The sequence below is a fragment of the Equus caballus genome, chromosome 6 (genome assembly GCF_041296265.1).
Source record: "Equus caballus isolate H_3958 breed thoroughbred chromosome 6, TB-T2T, whole genome shotgun sequence".
Classification (NCBI taxonomy): domain Eukaryota; kingdom Metazoa; phylum Chordata; class Mammalia; order Perissodactyla; family Equidae; genus Equus; species Equus caballus.
This window is the reverse complement of record NC_091689.1, coordinates 89,411,141-89,433,465: the sequence shown is the minus strand read 5'-3', so window position 1 is coordinate 89,433,465 and position 22,325 is coordinate 89,411,141. Positions and strand designations below refer to the sequence as shown.

Sequence of the window (22,325 nt, the reverse complement as noted above, 5' to 3'; positions counted from 1 at the left end):
GGCATGTGGGACGCTGCCTCAGCGTGGTTTGATGAGCAGTGCCATGTCCACGCCCAGGATTCGAACCAACAAAACACTGGGCCACCTGCAGCGGAGCACACGAACTTAACCACTCGGCCACGGGGCCAGCCCCAGAATTAACTTTTTAAATGCAATTTCCTTTAATGTTTATCTTTATCCTTGTAGGTAAATGCAGATTTTTTAAATGAAAATAGATCCCAAATTAGTCACACACACACAAACATATATATACACACACATAGAGCAAGATTGGGAGGAAAAAATCAAAAATCTGCAAAATAGAAGAGTAAGGACTATTCAACTACAAACTGAACTCCTTTTTTTTTTTTCTCTTGGCTTGAATGAAATGAAGCTGGAGTGATGCTAATCAACATTGCCATTTCCATGGAAACCACAAAGGAGTGCCATAAAGTCTAATCCTCTATTCATGGAGGCCAAAGTATTTAACCCTACTTTTGATTTTGGTTTGTTTATAAATGTATCTCAAATTTTCTTTTGTAATCATTAGTGCAGCAAATGTTGCATAGCACTTGGCACAATGCAGCTGCTGAATAGTAAAGGAAAGAATTAATTAATTAGTGAGAGAACATAAATTCCAGATGTCTTCAGTCCTTTGTTTAACTAAGATCCCAGTCAATACCAAAAGCCTCTTTTGGGTTATCTTGTGAGTATTATAAGAGAACGATTCTCTCATTTCTTAACAGAAGAAAGGACTGCATTCTTTCTAATCAGTAACTTAAACCCCTATCACTATTCTTAATTTTAAAAACAGATTTTTAAAAGAATCGCTTCAATTACTTTAAAAGAAAAAGTACAATTTCCAATGTGATTTTCTGGGGACTTGGGTTCTCACTATTATTCTTTGGTCTGCCTACCTTTTCCACAAAGTGAATGGTGAACAAAGTATCTTGTTACCCAAGTCACTATCAGCAGTGTAGTAGAATAGAAAAAACATGAAGAAATATATCTCTGGCTAAACTACTGACTAGCTGTGTGAATTTTGGCAAGTGATTCAGCCTTTTGGGACCTTAATTTCCTCATCTGTACGAAAGAGTCTCACTCAAGGGCTGCTGTGAGCACAAATGAGATGTGAGTGCCTTATAAGATGTGAAGTCAATGTAAGGCATTTCTGCAATAACTATGAAAACCACATTTTAGAAGTTAGACTAACTGCAGATTAGAACATATCTAGGAAGAGTGGTGTAATAAAAAGAATACTAGATTTTGTGTCAAGAGACACATATTCAAGTCCCAAATCTCTACCTCTGTCACCAGAGCCCTTAGCCACTCTGAACCTCAATTTCCTCATCTACAAAATGGGGGGTAATAATATCTTACAGTGCTATTGTAATCTGAGATATAGAGAAAATTAAGGAGTGACAGGAGCTAGTCTCTTCTGTGAAGAAACGAAACAGTTCAGCCTTCTTCATTCTACGGAGATGAAGGGCATGGCTGAAAGCCCATGATGGCTTCTACCTCCCACCAAGAAGAATCCAGAGTCCTCAATGGAAGCAAAGTTTGGGCATGTAACAGCTACCTAGTTTTGTTTTAAATCTCCAGGGGTTCTCTCACTCACTTGGAAAACTTCCATCAAGTTTTTCCAACACCGGGTCAATCTCCTCATGGAAGAGCCACAACAAAGAGAACAGAACCACTTGGCCAGAAGGATCTTAGAGGTCATTTGACAGTGACTCAATATTTGCTCTTTGGTGTCAGCATTCCTGGTTTCCAGTTCCAGTTCTGCAGCTTACTGGGTGTGAGACCTTGAGTAAGTTACCTGGCTTCTCCGAACCTCTATTTTCGTGTGCTACAAAAGAGGAATTATAATATCTATTTCAGAAGATTTTGCGAGGCTTAAGTGAGAGGATTAAATGCCTGTAACATGGTATATATTAAATAAACATTTGCTATTATTTGATTTAATTCCTTCACTTTATGGATTCAGAGAAAATAATAACAACAAATATAAGTAATGCCCAGTATAGCTCCTTGCCTTTTGAACTTATTTTCCCATGTGTTTCCTTGTAATCTTTTTGCTGCCCCATGGAATGGCTTATTATTAGCACTATATCATAGAGCAGGAAACTGAAGTACAGGCAGATGACATAACGCACCCACAATCTGTTCCAGAACTCTTAATGCATGCAGGCCTCTTGACTCCCAGAACAATGCACCTTCAGTTGGATCAGGCTAAGCCTAGCCAGAAGTATTAATAATAGCTAAGATTCACTCTAAATTAGGCACTGGCTGGGCACTTGTGTTATCTTATTTAAACTTCACAACAGCTTTACAGTAAAGATAGTATTTGAGTCCTCATTTCAAAAAAAGTTAAAGTAACATGCACAGAGTCACTGAGTTATAAAGTCGTAGAGCCAAGATGGAAACCAATCAGTTTCACATTTTATCACTGAAGTGTCTACAGATAGAACACTATGTAGGAGCACAGTGTTCAGAAAAGAATGCGATCATCCAACAAGCAACCTTCAGCTTCTCTTTACGCAGCGTTACGAGAGGTGGGAAAGGACACAGAATAATACCAATACATGAAAACCGTCATATATGAGATATTGTCCCAGGGACTTACTATATATTACCCTCAGAGCAACCTCAAGAGGTATCTGTTATTACCCCCTTTGAAACTGGGACTCAGAGACATTATTCTTAAAACGGCAGAGCTAAGATTTGAACCCAGGTGTGACAAACTGAGGCTGGAGGAGCCCATGTTTTTCCTTGCAAGTAGAACTTGTGATAGAAGCCGACTTGTCCAGCTCTCAGCCCTGTGATCTTTCTGCCTCATCATGCAATATAAACGTGAGCTCTGTCCCACGGAGCTCATACTACAGACGGAGGAACAGGAACAATCAGAAATCAACACGAGTTAACATGCATTGGAGGCTGCATCCTGCGCAGAAGTGGCATGTTTTGTAGAAGTCACGGAGAGGCTGAGGCTGTGAGGACAGGAGGTGAGGAGAGGCAAGAAGGCAGAGACTCTCCCCTTTAAGGAACATAAGAATCATCTGGAGGAATCCCCTTATAATGCAGATTCCCAGGCTGGGAAAAGAAAATCTGAAATCAGCAGTCTACATTGTTTAACAAACAGCTCTGATTCTGAAGCATGTGCTAAAATCCACTACTTTGAGAAATAGGAAACTTGCAAGTATGCTGGGAAGAGCAGTAAACTTAGATTGGGTGTGGAAGATAAGAGCAGATTAAGGAGCATTTTGGAAACTAGGCAAAACAATTCACATTTGATATAATAAAGAGGGAAGCTTTGGAGAAGGGGAGTGAAGACGCGTGGGAGCTCCAAGGAGCATGACTTGACCAGTGAGAATGTGATGTGAGGAATAGAAGACAGAAAGACCTGAAGGAGAAGAAGGGTGTGTTTTAGAAGCATTTCAAGTGGCAAACCCACAGGATCAGCAACGGGTCAGATGGAGGGAACAAAGGAGATGGATGATGGGACGAGCACCTGGCCGGAGGCGAGGCCGCTGGGTCTGGCTGTGGATGTGCACACCTACACATAGCAGAAAGCTAATAAAACTACTTTAGCTGCACCCTGTGACAAAGTTAAAAATTCTCTATGAAACATATAGTCATAAAAGGCATAAAGTGCTCCTTTCAGCAGCTCCTCTGTGAAAAAGGCGGCCAAACCTCACATTCCTCAGGGCGTCCTGAAAAGAACCCTTTTAAAAGACACAAATTAGAAAATATTTTGCTGATACTTGATCTCACCCAAACAGGGAGGCCCTGGGTTTGCCTTGGAAAGGTTGATTATTTAACTCTTCTTCAGCTGTTTTCTTCATACCTCTTCATTTTTGCCCAGGGAAAGAGCAGTGAAAAACTAATACTGGATACTCAGAAAACTATTTTCTGAAAATCTTAAAATGCTCAAGCAGCATCTTTCTAAAGTCCTTTTCGCAGTCAGAGGACAGATGAGGCACTAAATTGGATATCGTGGAGTCCTAGTCTGCCGTGGATAATCTTGCCAAAAAAAGAAAAAAATCAGTAAGATAAGAGTACAACTCACATAATTTCAGTTAAACCTGATAAACCTCAAATAACTGGGGGACCTTTCCAATTGTTTTTTTCTAGCTAAAGGATCCGGGTCTTTGAAGTTTTTTCCATTAACACTTGAAAAATAGCAATGGGTCACCACAGTCTCTGCAATGTTTAAGATGTGACCTAAAATGAAAACCTGAGACTCAAGGCTAACAAACTAAGTGATTGGATGTGTGTGTTTTCTTAACTAATCACACACTATAACTGAGCACTCTAGAGACACTGAAGGGTTTTGGTTAAAAAAAAAAAAGGCATTTTAATTGGACTACAAAGTTCAGTTCACTATCTAGAATATGAGCAAATGTCAATGGATCAGCTTTGTTAATCTATGAACTTTGCACTTTTGAAAATTGGCTTTACTTATGATCGTTGATATAATCTAAGTTTTTCAACTTGAGAACTTCAGGTCCTATAATTTAAAAAGAAAAAAACCCCCATAGCTACTCTTATTTAGGCAACTTATAGTAAAATAACAGAGTTTTTTGGTATTGTTTTGTTTTCAAAAAAAAATCAAAAAACAGAAATAATATATACTGAGAGTCCACTCACTCATCAAGACATTGGAATTAATATACCAAATTTTAGACATCTGTGAGATGAACTGGTTAATTTGGGCTGACATTAATAGCATTTTAAGTCCTTTTATTATAAAACTAATTTGAACATTTTAAATTTTATTTAAAGTGTGATCATTCTCGCTTATTTGTTTAGTTTATTTTTGAGTAAACTGAGGACCAACTATGTAACAAGTACTGCTGGATGTCCAAGAGAGGATGGTTGAAATGTGTGGGAAGTTGGGATTAGGAAATGAAGAGCTCAGAGTCTTGTGAGAGGGAGTTATACAAATAGCTAGAATCTAATATGAAAAATACAGTAATGTATAAATACCAAATGCTGTGAGTACACACAAATATGAAGGGGAAGTTTCCATTTGAACCTGTCCATTCACTGGCTGCATCATGGAGCTGTATGTCCCATGGCCTCTTATGCCATTTAGAGGAGGACAGAGTAGGTAACATAATGCAGCTGGGGATTCCTCGATTTCTAGGCTGCCTACATACATTCCCATCTTTGTCCAGGTGGATAATGATCCACAAGAGGATTCAGTTCAGCTCTATCATTAAGGAAGTGCCTGAAAGTCAGGGTTTGGGGAAGCAGAGATCTCACGGCTATGAAAGATGTGATAGAGCACAGGAAAGCAAGTGCTGTGGGAAGTTTAATCCCTGAGAAGTTAAATGGTTATTTGAGGGATCCTTTTCTATGGCCTACCACTTCCTATAGGTCATCACTCAGATAGAACATGCAATTTGGTGGGCATGTAAAGTCAAGTACATTAATGACTCCTATCGCAGAATAGGAAAATGCTTTAAGAGAGGTTCAGAGTACCATTAGTGCTCAAAGGAAGGTAAAGAACACCCAGTCAGTGACTAAGAAAGTAATTTATAGAAGTAAGAGCATGCAGCTTTGAACAGTAGTTTGAAATTCAATGAACAGAGAGATAGGAGGGGAAGATCATCCTAGTCGGAGAGAATAGCATGTCCAAAGGCCCAGAGAAGAAAAATGCTAGGTGTTTTAAGGAATAGCAAGTAGCGAGGAGGAAAGAGAAGCATCCTCAAGGACCAGAAAACAGACACAGGAGGAGAGAAGAGCTTGGCAAGGCTGGAGATAGAGAAATGTGGATGGTGGCAGAAAAAATAGAAATAGAGGCCACGTAATAGGTAATCTGTGTGCAGGAGCTCCCTGTGCCCAAGCTTCTCAATTTATATGGTAGAAGAACATCTTCCTCTCTCCTTCTCTCCATAAGCAATTATGAATTTTCACTTTGTTCCTAAAAGGTGAATAGAGATGCAGGTATATTATCATGAATAATAATACTAGTGTTCTTTGGGCTAGGAATTATGATAATAGATTATCTCATTTAAATAACACAACAATTCTGTGAGGCAAGTGGTATTATTATTCTTCTCATTTTACAGAGAAAACCGAAGTTTAGCGATGTTAAGCTTTCCCAAGGTCACAAAGTCAATAAACAGGGGAGCCAGAATTCAAATACCAAATGTAAAACTGGAAGAGAGCATTTGTTCATGTGCTCCAGATATATGATCTCTATAAGGACTTCCAAATAAGTCAATTTATTCAAATAAACAATTTTACCATTTTTGTACAAAAAAAAGAGGTGAATCAACTAAAAATAAACATCTTATTCTGCTAGCAGCTCACAGTAATGTTTCCCTTGCCTTCAATCAATCACAGGTTTCTGGCGATCTTCACAATCAGGATTGGTGTAGCATAATCCTGAAAAATGCCTGCCTGAGCCCAAACCTCCCCAATGACCTTGGAGGATCAGATAATCCCTTTACTGAATGCCATCATCAAAAAAACATTAGTTTTTTTCCCCCAAAACAAAATACCAACACTGGGGGAACATCTACCTTAAACGAAAGCAAGAGATTGATCCTGAGAAGAATTTTCTTGAAAACGTCACTACTTTGCAACGGTTTTAGTTTTCCTCTGTACGTGTAAAAAAGAAAAATATGCATGTATACTTCTATGTTGTCTTACCTTCAAGTGACTCCGAGAGTCGTACTTCAAAACAGAGGGAGTATCTCTATGTAAAACCCACATAATACTAATCATGATCTTTTCTTTAGTTTTATGAAGACAGCCCACCTAAATGAACTCCTACATCCCAGATGGAAACTGAGTTAGCTAAAAAAAATTAATTAAAAAAAGAATAAAGGGGGAGAGGCGGGGGCTAAATAAAATGCCTTTTCCAGATCTTCCAAAACTCACCCAAATGGACTGTTTGAACTATGCATTGAATACAAGAGCTTATGCGGAAAATTCTCACTATCAGAGAAGCAGTGGACAAAGAGATCAGAAGTGGTACCAATTGCCTCCCCCTGACTCAACATTTCCCAACTTTAACCCCAAGGAAGAACGTACCAAACCTCCTATTCTTTCCTGGACTGACGGAATCTCTACAGTGCCCCTGAAGACAGTGATCCTGATAAATAAAATGCCATTAAGTCTAAAAGCAGTCATTTCATGGACAACACTTAAATTGTTTCCACGTGCCCTCTGCTCGCGCACGATCAATCATCGGGACTGGTGTATTATAATTTCCCCTGTCTAAATTGCTCTCTCTCCTTTGCTTTCTCCCCAAGGAAGTCAATTTACCAGCCTTCCCTCGCTCCCTCTGTTTTTTTCTTCTTTTCGTATTAACTATAATACAAAGGACTAAAGTAAAACCGAAACTCAGAGATTCTCATTTTTAACCGTTGGCAGGCATTTGTTCCATTGAAAAGCTCATTTAGCAAATTTATCCTACATTTCCATTCATTTTTGTGTTCATATCCAAGTCCAAGTTTTGGGACAATAAAGCTCTCAGTATTAACAAGGAAACTAGAGCACAGCAGAATTTCAGTCTGCAAAGTATTGTTTCTTTTTAATACAACATTTTACCTTTCAGATGTTAGTTTTTAACAATAATTAAAAGAAAAGTGAACTTTAAAACCAGGTGCATTTTTAAATATACTTGAAATAGGAAATGGAAAAAGAGGGAGACGTTATTTAAATTCCAGTTGTGAAGCACGTCATTCCCCTAATTTCCATAGGAAATTGGAGAATTGGGGTATGGGTTTTACCAACTAGCTCTTGATCCCAGACACTGTTGCGCTGACTGATTTTTGCTTTCGCTTTAAAATTTCCTTTAATACTTTGTACATTCTTAAAGGCAATAGCCAAGTCTCTTTGTATTAAACAAAATATATGTTATTAATGCCCCAGAATCTCTATAAATGAAGGTAACTATCTACAAAGGAGCAATTTGAAAGCAGTAAGATCCCCACCCCTTTCAAAAGTCTCTATATTTCCACTGTTTCATAGGATGCCATATTGGCCATGTTACACAAAGCAAGTTGAAATACAACTGTGCAGAAGAGAGGCACGTTCTGGCACTTCTCAGATTTCCCCACGGGGTCATCATCAACGAGGAGGAGAGTGAGGAGCGAATACGTACACATTGTGGGCTAGAGGGCAGCTCCCCACCTCCAACTGGAAATGTCTTCGAAGGCTCGTGATATAGCTTTAAAATGCACGCAAATTGTGCCTCCTGCTGCCTGATCTATCTACTTAATTTAATATGAAAATTAAAGTACTTATCTGGATTAAAACTGACATATGAAAACAGTGTGGTCTGGCACTTCTGGCTCTCCCTTGAAGATCTACTGGGGCGTGCTTCCGTTTACACCATTAATGATCATTAGCACAATACTGCTAATAAGGGCATTGGCTACTTTCAGCTGATTCCTCTTTTTTAAATGGAAAGAGTGGGTGGAGGCAGTGAGTTAAGAACTGGGGAAAGCCAGCAGTGAGGGATGAAGTGCCTCAGCCCCAGGGATGCGTTGCTGTTCCCACACGATTGTGGGTCTGTGTGGAAAAGGACTCTTCAAGAAAGAAAAAAGTAGCCAGAAGGAAAGCGTAAAGGGAAACAGAGTCAAATTTACTTCACAATTCACCTAGGGCCAAAGAATGATTCTTAATAGAAGATACAGTGACTTGACTTGATGATTTAGAAAAAAAAATTGCTCTTGAAAAACAAGTGAAAAAAAGAAAGCAATTAAAACTACTTTAGCAGAAAGAGAGAACTTTTCTTCCTTTGCTCACTTTAAAAGCTTAAAACCAAAGAATTTTAGCTTCTTGTATATTAAAAATAAAGTTATATAGTAAATTTCATTTTAATAAGCATCTCCAATTACATAAGATTTAGAGAGTATACAGACTATAATTGTTTTGATGACAAATTTTAAGTTATTAACAAAACAAAATTATGATGTACTAATAATATATAAGGAAGCGAAATGCCATCCTTGGGGATCTAAATATTATTTGAGTGGAAGTATTAATTTTAATTAAAATTCAATGATAATATATAAGATTTGTGTTAAAGCTACATTATAATGCTCTCTCCAGGGGAATAAAAATTTGAATTTAAATGTGATCCTAAAGCCAGGTCTCTTTCAGTCAAGAATATATACTCACATACATTTCTGAAATTCATACCTTTATACCACTAAGTTATATCTTATCAAAAAATCTCAAAAGAGATCAGTGTCTCCTGAGAATACACATTCTGGATACTTGGTGATTATACTAGCAATTTTAAATACAGATTTTTTAACCACATACAGAACAGCTAAAACTCTGAACACAGAGTTAAAATAAGAGCAATCACACTAATCTTGTTTCTCAGCCACAACCCAATGAATATAATTAGTTGACTGCTTTTCTAAATTCTTTTTTTGTAAGTTCTCACACATATATATAAAAGACAAATCCCCATATACCCTCAACTTCAACAATTTTTCACCAACGTTGTTTCCTCCATCCAACCCACTTGTTCTTTGCTTTTTGTTTTTTGGCTAGAATATTTTACAGCAAATCCCAGACATCGTGTTATTTTACCCACAAATATTTCAATGTGTATCTCTAATTGATTTTACATAATCTTCATTGCCATTATAATATAATCCTTTAATGTCATACTTGATTATGTTTACTAGTAAATTCATCAATTGTGTTTTACTGAATAGTGTGCATATAATTTAGTATTTCAATACTATTATCTGAGTGTAAATATTTAGTCTGGATATACACGTCATCCACAGCTAATATTTTAATTGAATTGACCGGTAAATTCAGTTATAAACCATACTAAAGGACTTTTTGTTTTGTCTTTTTTTGCTATGTTAACCAGTCACATCAGCAAAACCATTTGTGCTTACAGGTCCCATCTTAAAAATAAGCATCTGGGGGCTGGCCCCGTGGCCGAGTGGTTAAGTTCGCGCGCTCAACTGCAGGCGGCCCAGTGTTTCGTTGGTTCGAATCCTGGGCGCGGACATGGCACTGCTCATCAGACCACGCTGAGGCAGCGTCCCACATGCTGCAACTAGAAGGACCCACAACAAAGAATATACAACTATGTACCGGGGGGCTTTGGGGAGAAAAAGGAAAAAATAAAATCTTTAAAAAAAAATAAATAAATAAATAAAAAATAAGCATCTGAGTGTGTACGCGCTGGACCAAAGCAACCACAGCATAATCACACACATAGTGACATTACACAGATGTCAGATTATGTGATCATTAAAATAGTTGATTATTACTTACGCAATTAGACTATGCAAAGATCACTCCAAAACAAAATAGAGGCAATAAGGGTGTGGAAAGAGGACCACACAAACTTAGGTTTCTCTCTCTACTCTGCTACTTAATTAATGCCTCTCTGAGGTTCAACTATTTAGTTAATAGTCTGAGTCTCAATAATCTCATCTGTAGTATGGGGATAAAAATGCCATTATAGCTATTGTGAGTCTTAGATGAGTTTAAAGCAAATGCTACATGATAAGTACTCAAAGTTCTTTCCTTAATAGCTTCCTAATCAACACTCAACAACTGAATGGAACCAACCTAAAAATTATCCTCAGTTCAAATCTTTTTAACATCTTGTATAATATTTCAGACACTAACTACCCTACTTGACCAGCAATAGTAGATGGTAATCACTCAAAAACTACTTATAACCTTTTAATTTTTTCACTACATAGATGTATGAATTTACTTGTTTCTTTTATGTTAGATAATACAGTAAAGAAAGATAATTAGCAATCTCAACATTACTTGGAATAAATTGTTATGAAATAAAACATCTCAGTCATATTTTTCTCAGGTAAGGAGCTCAATGAGATGTGTACTTTGAGGATCAAACTATATGAAGTGGTTATTATTAATCTTTAAATTTACGGATGAAGAAACCAAGGCTCAAGAACATAAGAGGGGTCAGAGTAGAAACTTCGACTGTTGCCCAAAACCAAATGCATCGCAGTAACTTATCTCTTCTCTGATGATTACAGGATAATGTGAAGAGCAATCTCTTCCCTCCAGAAAAGGAGAAGATATTAACACATATTTGGAAATCTATTATATTGGAATATCAAAACTACATTGTGATGTAGCTATGAAGAATGACCTTGTGAAAATAGCATACGTACACACATGCAAAAAGCCACTTGTTCTAATGATCCCCCTGCACTTTCGCAGCTCCCTGAAACTCTTTGTTGATGAAGATGCTTTTTAATGCAGCAAGGTTGGGGGTTATTGATCTACAAACATCTTTATGATTCCGCGGCTGTGGAACTGTCTACAATCCCTGGGCCTCAGGAGTGTGATTTTCCAGTGACGCCAAGTTGGTTCTTGGAAATTTACATGCTGTTATCTGTTTGACAATAAATTGCTGTGTAAATCCTTTATGTGATGCACACGCAGGGCCCTTTATATTAACAAGCTGTATTTCTTAATGGCCAGCTTGTCTTTATTCTTTCCTTTTTTTTTGGTATTGCTTCTGAAAACTGGCTTTAATCTGCTGCAGAGGTCACTTATAAACAGAACGCACAGGTTCTGTGGAAAGCAAGCAAGTTGGTTTAGCTTCAGATGTCACCCGAAGTACTCATTGCTTTGTTCTGCTTACCTAAGAAACAGACAAGATGCAGTTTTTAATCATTTCTTTCTAAATGAGAAAGTATGTTTAAGGGCACAAGCCCCAAGGCAAGACTGCCTGGTTTGAATTCTGGCTCTGCTATTACCGGCTCTGTGTTCTTGGGCACGTTGCATAATCTTCTGAGCTTTACGTTCCTCAGATGTGAAATAAGGAAACACGTAAAACTGTTCCAACTGCATCGGATTCTTGTGAGGACAAAATGAGTTAAGGACATTGAAATTTCCTGAAGAGCACCTAGGATGTAGCAAATTCTCGATAAGAACGAGTCATTCCTATCATTAACATACATAAAATATGTGTCCATATTGCAAGTCATGTTTGAATGCCTACTTTGTGCCAAGCACAGTGCCAGTTACTTTCAAATTAGTTTAATCAATTTTCATAGTAATATTTAAGTACATGTTTTTATCTCTGTTATGCTAATGAGTAAACTAAAACTCAGAGAGGTCACTTAAACTGCCTAAACTCACAGAGCCAGCAAGCAACTGAGCTGAGAATTGACTTGATGAGCAAGGAGCATAGCAGATGCGCCATGGCAGCCTCCCCTTCAGCCCTTCAGGCGTCTGCGGATGGAGACACAATGTACTCATACTACTACAAAGGTTGGAGCATTTTTCTACACTAGTTAATACCAGTATTATAGTTTATTTTTCAATGCAGCTACAATAATAGTTAACTTTTCTGATGATGGAAATATTTTAACAAATGTGTGGCTTTGCTAGAAGAGGCCAGCAGGAGTTATCAAGTGGATGAGCCACAGAACTTTCTCCTGGGGGAAAGAAGCTCCATGCATCAATGAGTTTAAGGTCAAGCTCCTTCCTGCCTCATAGCCTTTGAAAATGCTGTTCCTTCTCCCTGCATGCGCCACCCTCTCCACACGCTTTCACTTTTTCATCTTAAGCTGAGCTGAGGTCCTCCCAGAAGAACCTTGCCTGACCAACCTATATGATCTTCTGGTTTTTATATCATCACCCTGTTCCTGTTGCTTGGAGCCCTCTTCACAATCTTCAATTTAATGATATGTTTACTCACTTGTTGAAGACCCCCTTGTTTATAAATATAAGATCCATGACGAAATGGACTATAGTAAATATTCCATAAATAAATGCTAAATAATGAAAGAATGAATGAACTACATATATTTAGATTTTATCTCACATTTATCAACTTTCTGGCCTTAAATAGATAACTTCTAGTTTCTCAAATGTTACCCTTCATTCACAGAACTCTGTTTTTTAGATATATCACAATAGCTTTAAAAAAATCATAATTCTCTTAGATGTATAGCATTATAACCCACTTTTAAAAGCCATCAATTAACCTTCTCTTTTATATACAAGTGGATTGACTTTTTTTCCTCCATTAATGTTAAATATACATTTACAAAGGAGACATTACAAAGTATAAATCGCAAAATGAGGACACTAATAGAACTGAAATCGTAGGCTAGTTGGGATGAGTAAGTCGTGAAAGTTAAGCATTTAGAAGAGCGCCAGCACACAGCAAGCACTTGTGTAATTTATTGTTATTTTTAATAAAGACAATGAGGATGGGTTTTTATAACCTTAGCATTGCCATTGCCATTTCTTGGCATCTTTGAATAATGATGAAAAATCACGAATGCTACCCATTACTGTGTTTGGCATAAAATAGGCAGCCCATAAATATCCACTGTTGTTGACAATAGATGTGTCTCAATTTAAGAAAATTTATAATACTACATTTTAATGGTTCAGTTATTTTAATCAGAGAAAGATTATTCATCCTATGCAATGTTATACATGGTTTGTTTTGTTCTTTTAAGTCATAGCTTCCACAATCAGACACACTCTGTAGAACAATGACAACTGGACAGAAACATCATCGCGAGCATGGGGGAGGAGGCGAGATGGCGGTGTGAGAGAGCAGGCACACCGCAGTCCATGAAGAGTTATAGGTCCTTGCAAGCGGATAATGCATCACACAAATTATAATATAAATGAACAGAAAATGTGTTTCAATGTACTAAAGTTTGATTTACATCAGCTTTTCAAAAACACATCAATTGCGTCAAGCAGCATGACACCTGCCACCGAAGGAATCGATAGGATATGGAAGATGAAGGGCTGGTTGCACTGATTTGAGCCAAAGGAAATAAAAAAGCTCCCAGTCTCCTCTCTAGAAATTAGGGGGAGTCTTTAAAGAAATAGTGGTTTGGGCAGGCAGTGGGAAATAATCGCTTCTCTTACTGTATAATCTTAACATTAATTGCAGTCTATTTACTCTTCAGGTGTGGTGCCGAACAGGGATTGGAAAACTTTTCTATAAAGAGCCAGATGGAAAATATTTTAGGCCTTGGGGCCGTACAGTCTCTGCCAAAACTACTCAATTCCACCACTGTAATGCAAGAGCAGCCAGAGATAATATATAAATGAATGAGTGTTACTGTGATGGAATAAAACTTTATTTACCAAATATTGGAGGTGGTAGTGAGCCACAATTCTCCTACAGGCCTGACTTCTTGCCCAGGGCGTTGTCTTGAGTAATTGTCCGTACATCCAGTCCAGTGGAATCTCTTTCACTTCCAAAATCCTTTTTGTTACTGTACCATCCAAGGTCACTTTCCTCACCTGTTGTAAAGATTATATGAGAAAAATCCAGGTTAAGTGCCCGGAACAAAGTATCCAAAACAATTTAGCTCAATATATAAAGATAGACCTGAAAGCCAGATTGCCTGGTTTGAGTTCCAGCTCTGCCACTTACCAGCTGTGTGGTCTTGGACAAGTTGCTTGACTTGCCTGTACCTCAGTCTCTCCCCCTGTGAAATGAGAGAATAACAGTACTTGTTTCACAGGTTTCTGAGACAAGATGAAATGAATAGAAGTGTGCAAATTATTCAGAACAGTGTCCAGCACATGCTAAGCACTATGAATGTCACTTACTGTTATTGTTATTATAACTTCACAACTCTCAGTCACGCTAAATACTGTTTCTCCATTGAACTGAAAATCAGGAAGAGCTGCCTTAGAATGCGGTATAAAGAACGAATGCCAGGAGAGGCAGAGCCCAGGATGGGCTAGAGTTACATTGCTAGAAATAAAGATGGATGCTCAATGGGGGTGCAATTATGCAGAATGTTAAATAAGACAAATATTTTGGACCTCATCTCCCAAAGAAGAGAGGAATTGACTAGGGAAATTGCTAATTTAGACCTAAATCTGATGACCGATGAATAATCATTGGTGAAGCAGACATGACTTTTAAAAACCACAACGAAAGATCTCAGGACACAAGAATTAAAAAAGAAAGGGCCCCAGAGTCTCCTGCTCCCTGAGCATCCTGAGTAAAACACTGACGGTTTGGCATGGGTTTACGCACATGGAACCTGAACGGTCCCCCCAGACCTCCTATGATCCTCTTGTTTACCTGGAACAAGGTAGGGAGAGAACAGGGAAGAAGGCTCAAAGCCAAAAACTAAAGTAAGCTTTTCCCAGAACGTCACGATCGCAACAAGAAGCGAAAGCCAAAAATAAATGAATTTTCTCACACAAGATTGAGGAAGGAGAAGAAAGTCCAGTACAAAGGCAAAAGCCACTATAGCAAATACACAAGGGGGTAGACAAGAAGGAATAAAAATATCTACGTAAAGAGACAAACACCAAAGTGAAATGATAAGGTATATCCATTGGCAATGGGCCGTATGAGCAGAGGTCTATCTCCCACGCCAACAGCACATGGCAATCCAGGACTATGTTTTTAAACACGACCTCAAACTGCACATTGATATGGTAGGATCAGCAGAAGGCCAAAACGCACTACAGTCCTGAATAGCCAAGGAACATCACCGGTAGCTGGCCCTGGGGTCCAGAGACGTGGAGGAATCTAGAATAGATCTTATTTATCCAGAGCAGGGTCATTCAACAGAAATATACTACTACTCACATGTGTAATTTAAAATTTTCTTGTAGTCATATTTCAAAAAGTAAAATAAAAGCAAATAAATTTTAAGAATATATTTTATTTAACCTTAGATATCCAAAATATCATCATTTCAACAAGCAATCAACATAAAAATTAATGACAAATTTTACATTCTTTTCTTCATACGATGTCTTCACAATCCATTTCATATTTTACACTTACAGTACCTCTCAGTTCAGTTACTAAATTTTCACAGGTAATATCTGATCTATATTTAGATCAATTAAAATGTACAGGTGGAAAAGTAAACTCACAAACCCAAGTTGTTCCAAACGTATGTAAAAGCTCTCCGACAATTGAATTGGATATTAGCTTTTAATCTAAATTTGTATTAATTAGAATTAAATAAAATTAAATTTCTGTTCCTCAGTCACACTGGTGACATTTCAAGTGCTCCATCAGCCACCTGTGGCTAATGGCTACTGTATTGGGCAGCTCAGAAAACGAGAGTGTCGTCAGCCCTGGCCAGGCTAACTCAAGGAAGAACATCAAGAATCTGATGGAAAGAAAGTGCTTGAGAGACTGAAAGGCCTCATGGCATGGAGCGTTGTTCTTAAACTATATTTGTACGGTTGTATCATATTTTATCTGTCTCTACACCACAGTATTTAGGGTTTTATTTTAATAGTGTGCTTTATGCTTAATTTTATCACAGTTGAGGCCAAAGAATTCTCTTTTATAATTATTTTATAATCTTTACAACACACGATAAATAAGCAATTGATCAATTCATTGATTTAACTGATTATATTGCAATTCTTCATAAACGCATTAAATACTGAAAAGCCACAGGTTATTCTGATCAGTGCCCCAGAGAAAAGTCTGATAGGAAGGAGGAAACATTGGCTGAGATAAAGGGAAGAATTTCTAGAGATGAGAATAGGAGACAAAGGCTCACGACAGCTAATTCCAGGGGTAGTAAGATAAGAGGAGCAGGAAGTAGCTGCCTTTGGGGTAGAATGGAGAGTACAAGACAGGATGTGGCCCAGAGGTAGTCTACAGTGTTGAGGACCAGTCTTGAAGAGCAAAATTAAAGGGAGGACTTACCACGAGGCAGGAACCACTGCACATCCACAAAAATAAAAGAAATGGAATAATCAAAATGGCACTCGAAGAAAATTAATTCTTGCTCTGATGTATCAGATCCTGGAGAGTCTTGGCACTGCAGAGTCACGGCAGTCTTGGCACTGTTGTTTGTATCTGTGAAAGTGGCTATGAAGAAGATAAATCGAAGATGCTGTATTGAATGCTATTGAAACTGGCCATGGAATGAGAGAGTACTCATTTAAAACTGTGCATAGAATTTCCAAACGTGGCTAAATTCTAGCCAGAGAATCTTTCAGATGCTGTGTAAATCTGGCTCCAAAGCTGTGTGTGAGGTAGCCTACCCAACTGCACATAGGGCAGAAATGTCTAGAGTCATTTCTTGAAAAATCAGATAGTTTATTTAAACACCTATTTTTCATATATCAACAGATTTTTCCAGTGGAGGAAATGGGGCAATGCATTTCTGGGACCTTCCGACCCCTCCAAAATGAAAACTGCTTGACAGTCTGCAAATGATTTAATAGCTAGACAGACAGGGTTTGTAAAGCCAATAATTCCTGTCTCTGCAACTTTTTGAAATATAAACACATGTGATGAATTGTGTGTGAATAGATGAACTTCCTGCGCCATTCTACTGAGCAAGGATTCAAGAAATGACAAGGGAGAGATCTGCCTTGGACTGAATTATTGAAAATTTTTTATTGAACCTTATTTATTTTGCTAAGAGTAGGCAGAGCCCTGTCCTGCGTAACTGCGTTGAACCCAGAGAGCTCGAAGACAGGAGACTGGTTTTCCACTCTGTGAGGGAGGAGAGCGGCGCTCAGCCTCAGGCACTGTGCTCCCCTGGAGCGCCCCCTTCTCAGCGTTGGGACTCAGTCAGGAAACTCAGTGAACTGGAACATGTTAAGCTGACTTCAGGATATTCCTATCAACATTTGGACTCCCTTCCACGCCGACTCCTACTCACAAAGTTTCCAGTGTCCCAGGTCAGTCTTACTGATCAATGCCCCCTCTAGCAATCCACACACTAGAGCCTATTGACATCACAATTCACCATTTCTGTCTCTCAATCTCTTCACTCTCAGATAAGCTAATCCTTGCTAAGAGGCTTGTGGGTTTGTTACTTTTTACTAATCCCAGACAAGATAATGTCTTAACCAGATTAAAATGTACCAAGACTTTTAAGTGATCACTAGTAGGGAATTATAGATGCCAGGAGTAAGCCAGTTGTAAAGACAAATTGAGGAGACTGGGTTCCTTGGTATCTTAAAAATAACATTTACTGAGCAGACACCTTCTCCAGTTGTTTCCAGGAATAACTCTGCCCAAATCTTGATGCACATATTCTACATGATTCATTTATACCATAAATATGCACTGACTACCTCATGTGTAGTGGACACTATGCCCGATACTGGCAACACAATGATCAGTAAGACGTGGTTGATATTCTCAAGAAAATCACAGTCAAGCACAGTAAAAAAACATTAAATAATAATTACAGTATAATAAGTGCTAATGAGCAAAGTCCAGTGAGGATACAGAGAAGGGAAAAAATCAACACTTCCTGGAAGATTAGAGAAAGATTTTATGTGAGAGGTAAAAACGGAGCTGCGCCTCAAAGAATAAGTAAATGAGTAAGAGTTTACCAAGCAAAATGAAGAAAGGGCTTTATAGACAACTGAGGGAGGGAGAAAAGAGGATGGGAGAGACAGGAGGGAGGGTAGGTGAGAGAGGGAGAGAGAGAGAGAAAGAAAGAGAAAAAGAGAGAGAGATTGGCCAAGATTCCCAGGAGATTTTATCTGACCAAATAAAATTGGGGCAAGGAAATGGAGAAGATGGCCATTAAAGTTCTTCCCTCTAACCCCTGTGGGAATATTCCCTTCACAGCACGAAGAAAATAACTAAAAGAGAGGAAGTCGAACTTTCTGAAAGAATTTGAAATGAATTTACATCTAACCCCAATGGGTCTAGTTATAAAAGTAACCTTACTTCCTTCTTGGTCTCAAAATATCCAATTACTGGAGTTGCCTTAAGAAGAATTTGCATTTTTTTAATACACAGATGAAAAATACTTTGCAACTCTGACAATGATTCTTAATAAGTCAAAATTTTCTTTGGTGAAATATTATTAAGTATGTTTCAAAGAGAACATTAAAGTCATTTTTATATATTCCCTTATAAAAAAATAGCAGCTAACACTTACTCAGAGCTCAGTAGCTGTGATAGTACCGGACACTATCTAAGCATCAAATGTAGATTAACGCAGTTAATCCTCACAAGCAAATATGAGTCAGGCATTATAAGATCTCCATTCCACAGATGACGGCTCTAAGGTACAGACAGGCAAAGCGACTTGTTCAAGATCCCACAGTGGGTACCTAACAGAGCTAGGATTCAAACCCAGGTGGTCTGTTTCCTGAGTCCAGGTTCCTAATTTCTACACCATACTATTTCTCAAAATGGAGGAAAGGGAACTACCAAATGTGTCAACTCTGACAAAACAAACAGAGAATCTGAACAAAAAATGTTCACAGTGCTATCCTCCAGGAGTCATGTCAACAGTCAAATGCCTATCTTGTACTGCTTTGGTACTCTACTAAACTAGTTTCAGTTTATAAAGATTGTGATGGAAATGAACAATGAAGCTATATTTAAGTGAATATGATGAAACTCTGAAAAAGAATCATCTCTAACTCAGAAAGTATTTATTTGTGTCACCATTTTATCCTAGTAGATAAATAAAAACTTAAACCAATCTAGCCACTGAATAACAATCTTCCCTAGGGTGACACAAGCGTAGCCTCTCCCTACTTAAGCAATCGCTGACAGCAGAACCTGCACTAATAGGAGCCAGATGGTTTAGAAGAATGGGACTTCTCTGCTCCAAAATAGAAAACACTTCCATGAAACTTGAGGCGTGTGTGCTTCCACCCCAATCTGTCTTTTGCAAGTTTCTCTGTGTGCGCATGTGTATGTAATGTGTTATGTATGCATGGTTGCAATGCAATACCTCTCTAAAAGAATAAGAACTTACCAGAATGGCTGGGTAAGAACTTACCTTCTATTTACCAAAGGCAAATTGCCCCGCCTTTAATTACATGGGGTGTCCTGATAGCCCTACTCTCAGGGACAGGAGTGAAGACATCAAATGCTACATGTGCATAACTGAAGAATATTCCTCCTTCTGAAAGAAATAAGTCAAGATGAACTGAACTCCATTCTCGTGTTGGAGGGAAGCCAACTTTGTTAGGAAGAAAGAAAAAAGAAATTAACCATAAGTCGCTCACAGATATCTGGCCACTGAATATAGAAAGGAATTATTTAAAGCCAGTAGAATGCAGTTTATTCTCTTAATGAAAAGACCCCAATTACTTTCCAAAGCCAACATTCTGCTTGAATGCAAAGAAAGCTAAGGTGGAAATCCAAAGAAATGGACATTAATCTCAGCTCTCTCTGCCCAGAAATCTCTCTACCTTCCTTACCTGGATCTCCTCTTTTGATAACTGAAGATAGTAATGCTTCATAGGATTATTGTGGAAATAATAAAATAATAAGCACACGTTAAATATTTGCAGCCAGGCTATTGATAACTGATATGAAAACATTTTAAAACATTAACGATGCTATACAAATTGCATTCTTTCTTCAGGCTCATAGTTTCAGCAGAAAAGACTTATTCCACTTTCTGTTTAAGAGTTAAGCTATTACTGTATCAAAGTGGATAAAACAGTGTTTGGGGAAGAGAAGGTTGCCTTCCTAAAACACATTCTTCAAAATGTGTTAAATGTAGATGATAATATAGAGCAAGAATAGATGAAATTGTGCTTGATGGTAAATACGTAAAGATCTGTAAAGGAGAGAGAGTTCGGGCAGTGGAGAAAGCAAGAGGTTTATTATCCCCCACCTCACATTTGGTTTCCGCACTGGAAAGCCATCGACAAAAAGCAAGCAGCTGGAGGAGCCCATCAGGTTGATTTAATTAGCTTTGTAGACGTGTTCTATGATCTCCATGTTGTACGATTGTGGAAGTTTTTTCAGATGAATGACTAAAGACACAGTTACACATGCTGCTCTAATTCAACAAAACTGAAACTTGTAAAAAAAAGAGGAAAACATCCTTTTCGTGAATATCAGCCATCTTCTTTCTTTCTTTTTAATAGGTTTAAAAGAAAAGACCTCATAGATAGCAACAACAATAATCGGTGAGTGAGACTGGCTCTCACTGAAATGGCTGGCTCAAGACTACCTTGTCGTCAAGAGGATTACTTAACCAAATCTATCCTATTAAATATGGTATTATATTCAAATTAGACCTGCCATTTTCCCAACACATCGCAAAGAACTGTTGCTAATTTGTTCCTTACTATAAATTAGGAAAATCTTTGCTGTTAGATACATGACCACAAAGCCAAATTGAAAGCCTTTTTTCTTTCTGGCTAGCACCAGCCTAACTATTACCAAATTTGTCCTTTTATTTTTAGTTTGAGACTATTTTTGGAATTGAAATACTGTAATGACCACCCTTTTGAACTGGCTATTGCATCCACAACTCAGATCCTGAGGACAGAGCATGAGTATATGCATATTTGGGAAATAATCTGTCTGCACTAATTATCAAATTTTTTCTAAATTCAGAGCAACATTATAGATTTTTTAAAGAACATTTTTGCATTGTATTCAACTTAATTGTCAATGTTTACACATCATTCTTGAGGCTTACTCCTTACCCAGATACTTTTTGTACCATCTATTGGTCTAAAATAAATAATAAATACATAAAGTCAAGGTATGCCAATAGCAAATTTATTGACAAATTCAAAATTTGAAAAGTTTCACAACAGGACAACACAGAATTTCTGAAGAGGATATACAACATAGTGAGTTCCTCCTAATGATCTCGAATTCCATGAAGAATCTATGTGTGCAATGATCTCACTAGAAAACACAGATGCTAGTATAGAATGCATGCTAAGGTGTCCTCTTTGAGGTTTCAGGTACCAGGTATCTCAATGATCTCTAACAAGTCACATACTGGGATATATTGTTGGACTCAGGAATGGATTCACCCTGATATACATTTGAAGTTATTCTTCATTTAAAAATCAAAATATCATAACATCTGGTTTCAAATATTTTAGAAATTGTGCAAAGGCTGATGCCAAAATGAAGTCCCACTTGCAAACATTCCTAGGAGAGTTTTCCATTGTCAGAACATCCTTCCTGTCTAGACAAGTCTCTACAGCTTCTGAAGGATTGACACAGAGACCCCACAGCACATTTTCAACTCAAGTTTGCTCACAAGTGATGGAAAGACACAAGTTGCATTTTCCTCATTGTGTTTCCTTCAGAAAAATAAATTTGAAAAAAAAGATGGACTCCGGACCAAGAAGGTGACATAGGAGACTCCTGAATTTCCCCCCTCCCATGGACATACCAAATATACAGATATACACAGAGCAGCTGCCTCTGCGGAAAATCCAAAAACTAGTTGAGAGACACCTACACATCCAGCCACTGGGAAAATACCTATAGTAAAATGGGTCAGAAAGGCTGAGACACAGCATCGCCATCAACCTCACCCCCAGTGCAGCACCATACAATCAGAAGGGAACCCAACTCCCAGCTTCTCCCTGAGGAGCCAAGGGTTTGGTGCACATATCTAGCAGACCAGCTTTTA

At 38.1% G+C, this 22,325-nt stretch overlaps 1 long non-coding RNA gene across 1 annotated transcript; it reads right to left on the bottom strand.

Moving 5' to 3' along the window:
• Positions 1-13,360: 13,360 nt before the first annotated feature.
• Positions 13,361-14,435, bottom strand: LOC138924702 (uncharacterized). Its single transcript, XR_011439797.1, has 2 exons — positions 14,381-14,435; positions 13,361-14,247 (listed from the first exon to the last, which is right to left on the bottom strand). It is a non-coding gene; the product is annotated as an uncharacterized lncRNA (long non-coding RNA).
• Positions 14,436-22,325: the final 7,890 nt, after the last annotated feature.